This window comes from Trichomycterus rosablanca, chromosome 10, assembly GCF_030014385.1.
Source record: "Trichomycterus rosablanca isolate fTriRos1 chromosome 10, fTriRos1.hap1, whole genome shotgun sequence".
Lineage (NCBI taxonomy): Eukaryota > Metazoa > Chordata > Actinopteri > Siluriformes > Trichomycteridae > Trichomycterus > Trichomycterus rosablanca.
Window position 1 is genome coordinate 6,475,929 of NC_085997.1, and position 9,721 is coordinate 6,485,649.

Below are 9,721 nucleotides of genomic sequence, written 5' to 3' on the forward strand. Positions count from 1 at the left end.
CTCAATTTGATTTTTATGGATTTTTTTTTCTCTTGCCACATATAAATGCACATAACATTTTAATGACTGGAAAACAATCGTGCAATTGATACAGGAAAAAAGGAAAAAGGTGAAAGAAAGGAATCTGTTTGTAATCTACCTGCAAAATTCTCCTCCAGAGATGTTTTTCTTTGTGTGTAAGCAGCAACAACCTTCACCTAAAACTTTATATAATTACCTTCAAGAGAGACAGCACTGATTTTTACAGCCCAGGTAGCTCAGTCGGTAGAGCATCAGACTTTTAATCTGAGGGTCCAGGGTTCAAGTCCCTGTTTGGGTGAGCTGTTTCAGACTGTGTTGTGTAAGCGGCATTGTCCCGTACTACATGGTTTGTTTAGAAAGTTAAAGAATTTGTACTTTGTGAGATATTTCTAATTAAAATAGCATGTACTTGATCAGCTTGAAACAATCGCATACTGAATGTGTAACATGTTCTCCACACCAACTAATTGTACCCCCAGCCGTTTCAAACACACTGTAGTAAAAAGAGGACCGTTTGAAACTATAATTATGTGCAGCCTAATAATGCACTGAGTTGTACATATTAATACCCACATATTTTATGCAGCGCCTTACACCGCTCGGCCATCCTAACATGTCTGCAAGGTCCTAATGCCAATTACCAACAACACCCCCACATGGCCAAAGATTTGTACAAAGTGCTGAATCTTTTCACATTATTATGTATGTTAGAGGGTTAAAGACATAAGTTTGTATGAAGCACTAGCAGTCAGAAGTGGGATTCAAACCCACGCCTCCATGGGACACTGTGACCTGAACTCAGCATTTTAGACCGCATCCTGACTAGCTTGGGTACCATCACCACCACCCTCGCCCCACACAGACTAATATTTGTACGAACTGCTTAATCTTTTCACATTATTATGTATGGTAAATTTACTGAATGTAACCCATTTGCTGCACTGTACACTTTGTCACTACGCTGTAAATCATATATCAATCGAAAGGGAGCCCCATATGAGATCTCCAACTGACCAAATAATGTTTTTTGAAAGGGTTCTTTTTGTGTTCTTGGTAGAACTGTTTCTACTTGAAGAACCCTTTAGTATAATTCAAGGTTCTTTGCTAACTCAATTTGATTTTTATGGATTTTTTTTTCTCTTGCCACATATAAATGCACATAACATTTTAACATTTTGACTGGAAAACAGTCGTGCAGTTGATACAGAAAAAAAGGAAAAAGGTGAAAGAAAGGAATCTGTTTGTAATCTACCTGCAAAAATTCTCCTCCAGAGATGTTTTTCTTTGTGTGTAAACAGCAACAGCCTTCACCTAAAACTTTATATAATCGCCCTCAAGAGAGACAGCCCAGGTTTTCACAGCCCGGATAGCTCAGTCGATCATCAGACTTTTAATCTGAGGGTCCAGGGTTCAAGTCCCTGTTCGGGCGAGTTGTTTCTGACTGTGTTGAGTAAGCGGCATTGTCCCGTACTACATGGTTTGTTTAGAAAGTCTAAATGTTATTTACTACTAATCTCACAGGGAAATGTGCTTAAAAGTTTGCACTGCTTCTGCATTGGAGAATGCGAGCATCGATCCAGCTACCTCTCGCATGCTAAGCGAGCGCGATACCGTTTGAGCTAATTCCCCTTACGATTAATCCCCTTTAGCCTTTTGTAAATTGTAATGTACTATCAGAGCGTTGATGCTGCATTATAAAGTGAGGGTGCAACGTGTTTAAGCTCACATACTCTTTTCTGTATTATGCCTTGCTTTTAAACCATCACAGACTTTTATCGCAGACTTTAGGACGAACTAAACCCAGTCAAAACTCTCTTTGTACCACTGATAGACTGACTTAAGGGTTGATGCTGCATTTTAAAGGGGATGTCATGAGTTTCAGCTGTTCATCTTCTATGAAGCAGTTTCACCAGAAGAAAAACCATTAAAAACTCACGTACCTCTACTTTAACAAAATGTTGTTTTAGATAAAACTCCGAGACATTTCAAAATTGGAGAATTATAAGTTATTGTGTGTTTGTGTAGCCCAATTAAAATTTGGGGATTACTAATATTTTGTTTATGTTAATTTATAACTAGTAAATAAGTTGTTCTTATTTGTTCTGTAAATAATGTTCTGGTTGTTTTATGCTGTTTAAAGTAAAGTGTATGTATAGCCCTCCCTTGATTTATTTTTAAGCCAATCAGCATGAACTGTCACAGGTCGGGAAAAGAGCGTGAGAAAGTGGGTGGAAAAAGAAGAAAAAAGTGGAGAAAATAGCGTGATGTGAAACAAGTGTCATGTAAGCAGGTAAAACACCTGTTTAGGATTTATCTCTCTTGATGCGTAAAGACAAATGGACAGTGAGTCTTATATTAACATCTTGCAGTCGATTAGTGACATTGTTTATGCTGCATCAGCCGTGAACTTCGTCTCTTGAGTTTACGCGCATGGACATTGAAGGCAGTACGCTTCCTCAGCAACTGTGATGATTACAGTGGATTAAAAGCATCAGATAAACTCTGATTGATTCATCCAAGATCAAAAGGAAAAAGACTGGTGGATTTTTTCTGTTTCATCCATGTAAACAAAGAACGTGGACAGCTCCACCACAACCGACCAAATATACTTCGTGATCTGTGCTGATTGGGACTATTAGGTTGGATCAGGCCTGCAACGGTAATTTTGGGTACCCTTTTTTTAGTTAGTTATTTACCTAACTTAGGAGAGATTGATAATATTTTGAATATTACTGATGGTAATTTAAGTGAATCTGTATTATAACATTTTTGTATAATATATTGGTGTTTGAAATGCATATTAATGATTGTGTAAATGAGTAAATAGTTAATTTGTTTAAGTATTATTAATGTGTACAAGTCTGGTATGTGAGTCAGGGATAATGTTAATACAGCTACTGTAAATGGTGTTAGTCGCAGGTTTTTTTGTGCAAGGCTAGTACCACATATATATAGGGTAATTGAAGTAGTTTTTTTGGTTTAAATAAGAGTATAGTTTAAATATTAAATAACCGTAAGTACTGATAAGTAGTGGCCCTTTTAAATCCTTACATTACCACAAAGAAAGAGATTTCTTAAACAAATAAAAGAAGTCAGGGAGTACTTTCCAAATACAGCCAGGGGTGCTAGGGGGCGCTACATTTGTCAATTTAAACAAGTCAAAAAAGGTCTTTAAACCAAACGATTTGAGTAAAAATAGAGCATAACTGTCGCTGTAAAACTTACAGACTGACCTAATGTTTGATGCAGCATTTCAGTGAGCAATGACTTTCATATTATGTGTTGCCTTTAAGTGGTCATAATGTTTCGGCATTGGAGAATGTGGGCATCGATCCCACTACCTCTCGCATGCTAAGCGAGCGCTCTACCATTTGAGCTAATTCCCCTTACACAGAACCTTCCTTTAGGATTTGTAAATTGTAATGTACTGACAGAGTGTTGATGCTGCATTATAAAGTGAGAGTGCAACGTGTGTAAGCTCACGTACTGTTTTCTATATTATGCGTTGTTTTTAAACCATCACAGACTCAGTTTATTTAAAACGTTGATCTTAGCCTTTAGGACGAACAATGTCAGGTCTTTTATGAAGTGCATTTTTTCTTTGATTTTGTTGGACCTGTAGGAGATTGTCCTGTTCTTGTTGCAGCTCTGCTGGAGGGTTATTTTCTTGGTGTTTGTGGTGGTGGTGGTGGTGGGGTGGTCTTTGTTCCCATTTTGGTTTATTTAGTAAATGATGTACTTTACATCCATTTCAATAATGTGAACATTTCCATTTTTGTCGTAAAATACTGCTGTAACAATGTAAATGGACGCTGAATAAACATACTTAAATGGATATTTAAGTATTTAAGTACATATTTAAATGGATGTAAAGTACATCATATACTAAATAAACCAAAATGGGAACAAAGACCCCACCACCACCACCACCACCACCACCACCACCACCACCACAAACAACAAAAAAATAACCCTCCAGCAGAGCTGCAACAATAAACAGAGCAAGATCAGGATGAATACATGATTCAGTTTCTCAGATTTTCAGTGATCAAAAGCCTGGGTCCTGGCATCCATGTGGATGTTACTTTGACACGTACCACCTACCTCAGCATTGTTGCAGACCATGTACACCCTTCCATGAAAACTGTATTCCCTGATGGCTGTGTCCTCTAAAGAAGTAGATTTGTATAAAGCATGAGCTGTCAGAAGTGGGATTCGAATCCACGCCTCCAGGGGAGACTGCGACCTGAACACAGCACCTTAGACCGCTCGGCCATCCTGACCTAAACGCACATTATGAAAGACAATTTTTCTCAACACCCCCACATGGCCAAAGATTTGTACGAACTGCTGAATCTTTAACATTATTATGTATGTTAGAGGGTTAAAGACATAAATTTGTATGAAGCACTAGCAGTCAGAAGTGGGATTCAAACCCACGCCTCAATGAGAGACTGTGACCTGAACGCAGCGCGTTAGACTGCATCCTGACTAGCTTGGGTACCATCGACACCACCCTCGCCCCACACGGACTAAGATTTGTATGAACTTTTCACATTATTATGAGTAACTGTGATGATGTCAAGGCGCCAGACACATCACCAGTAACACCAGATTCTGTCAGACTCCCAAGCATGGCTGGATTACTGACCTGGCCAGTGGGGCCAGCGCCCAGGGGCCCTTGAGGTCAGGGGGCCCCGGAGGGGCCCTGGCCCAAAACATTTTGCGATGCCTATCAACATTTATGATACAATATATTTTTATTTCCGAGGGCCCTCCATTTTAAGGATCCTCTGACTATTAGGGACTTTGACCCCAGGGCCTCTTGGGGGCCCTAGCCATGCATTTGGGGCCCTCATGAAAATGGATGAGGCGTTGTGGCACTGCTCTGACTTCAACTTCTGGCTATTAGGGGTCCTAGAAAAGAGGGGGGCATATTTTTAGAGGGCCCTGGTTATGAGAGCCCCTACCAGGGGCCCTAGAGAAGAGCAGGGCATACCATTAGAGGGCCCTTGATCATGATGGCCCCTGCTATGGGGCCCTTGACTTCCATAGAAGTCGTTTACCATGGCTCCTTGACTTTCTAGGGACCTACAAATTGCCAGGCAAGCTACCATATTTCATAACAGACGTTTTGTTGCAAATATGCGATTCAGGCCCTTACTTAATGTTTCTGAATTTGTATTGTTTCAAAATTATTATGTTCAATTTCTCTTAAGCGCAGAGACACAAATTAATTAACTCTTTGCCCAGGGGCCCAGACTATCCTTAATCCGTCCTTGCTCCCAAGCTATCTTAAACATGTGTGCACACATTAATGATTAGACAGATGTAGGAGTATGAGCTCATAAAAATATGCATATGCTAATGTTGTTGATAATGCCGGTATTGTAAATGGATACACTGTTTTAATGATCCTTTCAGTGACCCGTGAATGGTATGCTCCAAGAAAGGGGGAGGGGCATCCGGGTTATAAACTTCAAACCAAAACTGCTAAAAGGTGAAAAGGTGTGTATTCATTTTTAGGCATTAAGGGCATTACAACTACCCCATACCACCCCCAGACTGACGGCATGGTAGAACGTTTTAACAAAACCCTGAAATCTATGCTGAAAGAGTTTGTGGATGACACTGGCTCGGATTGGGACACGTGGCTCCCCTGTCTTCTTTTTGCTTACAGAGAGGTCCCACAAGCTTTTTCAGGCTTCGCTCCCTTTGAACTGCTGTATGGAAGAGAAGTGAGAGGGCCATTGGACGTCCTTAAAGAGGCATGTGAAGGTGACAACCCTACTGATGAGTTGAATATCCTTTCCTTTGTGCTCAAAATGCGGGACAAATTGGCAGATTTCTCGGTAAAGGTACGTGAAAACATGGCAGCAGCTCAAGCAAAGCAAAAAAGGTGGTACGACAAGGCAGCAAGATGTCTGGAGCTAAAACCAGGTGATAGAGAACTCAATCTTTTTACCAACTTCTGACACTGGTCTACTTGCAAAATGGCAAGGACCATACACTGTCCGCAAGAAGATCAACCAGATCACCTACGAACTGGTGCTGCCAGATCGGAAGAAACAAGTGCAGAGCTTCCACATCAATATGCTCAGGAAATGGCACCAGAAAGAGCCCCCAACAGCCCTCAACTAGTGGATAAGAGCAATTGGAGAAGAGGAAGAGCACCAAGAGCAGTATTTTCTGGGCTCCAGCACAGCACCAGGCACACCGGGTGTGTCACATCTCAGTGAGGACCAGCAGGGCAAAGATAGCAAAGATTCTGCCAGTGTTACTCTTCAGTACAGAGCCAGGGAGGACAAACATGACGCAGCACAAGATCCAGCTAGCAAAGACCGAGCCTATCCGGCAAACATGTTGCAGAGTGCCAGCCCGTCTAGTCCCTGACCTGAAAAATGAGGTGAAGGCAATGCTGGAGATGGATGTTATTGAGCCATCATCCAGTGAGTGGTGTAGCCCTGTAGTGCTGATGCCCAAAAAGGACGGAGGACTGCGATTTTGTGTGGATTTTTCCAAGTTGAATGCTTTCTCTACTTTTGACCCATACCCCAATCCTAGAGCTGACGAATTGATAGAGAGGTTGGGTAAGGCAGCTTTCCTTACCACCCTTGATTTATGTAAGGGATATTGGCAAGTCCCATTGGACCCAGCAGTGCGAGAATTGACTGCATTTCGGGTGCCAAGTGGACTATATCATTTTAAAGTGATGGCTTTTGGGCTGCATGGAGCAGCAGCAACTTTTCAAAGACTTATGGATAAAGTACTGAGAGGCACTGACAAGTATGCTAAACCTAGTGCAAACAGACGCTTCAGGTCTGGGTCTAGGAGCAGTTTTACTCCAGGGGCAAGGGGAAGAACAAAAACCCATTTTGTACATTAGTCGGAAATTGTTTCCCAGAGAGACTAGATACTCAACTGTAGAGAAAGAGGTGCTAGCTGTTAAGTGGGCCTTAGATTCTCTAAAGTATTATCTAGTTGGGGCTGAGTTCACACTTGAGACTGACCACCATTGACCAGCATTACAATGGATGGCACGTATGAAAGACACTAATGCTAGAATTACTAGGTGGTATTTGTCTTTGCAACCATTTAAGTTTAATATTCTGTATAAGAAGGGTTCTCAGAATATCACGGCAGATTATTTGTCACGTCATTCTGAAGATTGACGTGCCTAGGGTGGGGGGTGTGTGATGATGTCAAGGCGCCAGACACATCACAGAGAACAGCACACCTTTACTCACTAGGGAAACATCAGTCTGTTAGAATACCAAGTTACCTTAGATATGTGTGCTAACTAATAGTGTTGATGTGTTGTTGAACTCAGGCTCATAACAGATCGCCAAACCAGGAACTGTTGTGTCTTTATTTTTACGGAAACCTGGCTTCACAGCAGACTATCAGACTCGGCTATCATGCTACAGGGACTAACAGCACATCGCGCGGACTGTACGGCTGCATCGCTAAAAACAAAGGGCGGAGGATTATGTGTGTTCGTAAACGACCGATGGTGTAACAACTCAGCTGTTGTGGATCACCACTGTTCTCCTGACCTGGAGTTTATGGTGGTAAGATGCAGACCCTATTACCTCCCCTGGGAATTTACTGTACTCATCGTGGTGGCTGTTTACATACCCCCACAAAGCGACGCTAAGCTAGCGCTAGCTACGTTAGCTAATGCTATCAACAAGCATCAGTTTCGCCACCCGGAGGCTGCACTCATCATCGCAGGGGACTTCAATCAGACTGATCTCAGAACAGTGCTTTCAAAGTTCCATCAGCACGTCCTCTGTCCGACACGAGGGAAAAACACGCTGGATCATGTCTACACGAATGTGAAGGATGCCTACAGCTCCATCCTGCTACCTCCATTCGGAAAGAGTGATCACATCTCGCTACTGATGAAGCCCACATACCAACAGCTACTGAAACGTGTTAAAACTACAGTGAGAACTGTGCGTGTGTGGCCTGAAGGGGCAGAATCAGTATTGCAGGACTGTTTTGAGTGCACGGACTGGGATATGTTTAAAACTGCAGCCACCAGTGACTGTCTGACTGATGTGAATGAATATGCATCATCTGTCACTGGCTTCATCCAGAAATGTGTAGATGATGTGACTCAAACAAAGCAAATCCGCACATTTCCAAACCAAAAACCATGGATGAACAGCGAAGTCCGCAGTCTACTGAAAGAACGGGATGCAGCTTTTAAATCTGGCAACCCCGAAGAACTCAAGACTGCTAGACGTAACCTGAGGGTCGGCATCAAGGCTGCTAAACACAAGTACAGCACACAAATTGCAGCCCACTTTAACAACAATTCAGACCCCCGACGCATGTGGCAAGGGATACAAGTAATCACCGACTACAAGAGCAAAGTCAGTAACTTGGAGACTACAGACGCCTCACTCCCTGCCGAACTGAACACCTTCTATGCCCGCTTCGAGACCACTGCTCAGGCTCAACCATCCACGTCTGCCGTGCCGCTTTCCACAGAAGAGCCAGCACTCATCCTAGCTACAGACGAGGTGAGAAGAGCTCTTTCGAGGGTGCCAACCCGGAAAGCAACAGGTCCAGATGGCATTCCAGGACGGGTCCTGAAGGCATGTGCCAACCAGCTGGCTGCCACCTTCACAGACATCTTTAACCTTTCCCTGGCACAGTCTACTGTTCCTGCCTGTTTCAAGGCCACCACCATCATACCAGTCCCAAAGAAGTCCAGCATCACATGTTTGAATGACTACCGCCCCATCGCTCTCACACCCATAGTGATGAAGTGCTTCGAGAGACTGATCTTGGCTCATATTAAGAGTAGTCTTCCTATCACCCTGGACACTCATCAGTTTGCCTACCGTGCCAACAGATCTACTGATGACGCAGTTTCTCTGGCAATGCACACCGCACTCAGTCACCTGGATGGAGTTAACACATATGTCAGGATGTTGTTTATTGACTTCAGTTCTGCCTTTAACACCATCATCCCATCCAGACTGATCTCCAAACTGAGCACACTTGGGATTAGTCACACAATATGCAGTTGGATTATGGACTTTCTTAGCTCCAGACCACAATCTGTTAGGATGGGTGACCACACCTCCCCCGTCCTCACACTCAGCACAGGATGCCCACAAGGTTGCGTCCTCTCACCTATGCTGTACACACTGTACACATACGACTGCATCTCAAAACACAGCTCCAACACCATCATCAAGTTTGCCGACGACATCACAATAATCGGCAGAATCACCAACGATGATGAGAGGCTGTACAGGGAGGAAGTGAGGATGCTCACAGAGTGGAGCACTGCTAACAACCTCTCCCTCAATGTTAGCAAAACCAAGGAGATGGTCATCGACTTCAGACGGGGGAGTAGAGTGCACACACCACTGAGCATCGAGGGGACAATGGTGGAAAGAGTGAGCAGCTTCAAGTTCCTTGGCGTCCACCTAGCTGAGGATCTCACCTGGTCACTCAACACATCACACGTCATCAAAAAGGCACAACAACGTCTCCACTTCCTTCGAAGACTGAGGAGAGTCAACCTGCCACAGCAGCTTCTCTGTAACTTCTATAGATCCACTGTGGAGAGTATCATGACAAGCTGCATCACGGTCTGGTACGGCAGTGCCACAGCTGCTGAACACAAGGCTCTTCAAAGGGTGGTGAAAACTGCCCAGCACATCACTGCAACCGCACT

General features: G+C 43.3%; 1 non-coding gene across 1 annotated transcript; it reads right to left on the reverse strand.

The window, feature by feature from the left end:
- Positions 1 to 3,334: 3,334 nt before the first annotated feature.
- On the reverse strand, positions 3,335 to 3,407 carry trnaa-agc (transfer RNA alanine (anticodon AGC)). The gene has a single exon. It is a non-coding gene; the product is annotated as a tRNA-Ala (tRNA).
- Positions 3,408 to 9,721: the final 6,314 nt, after the last annotated feature.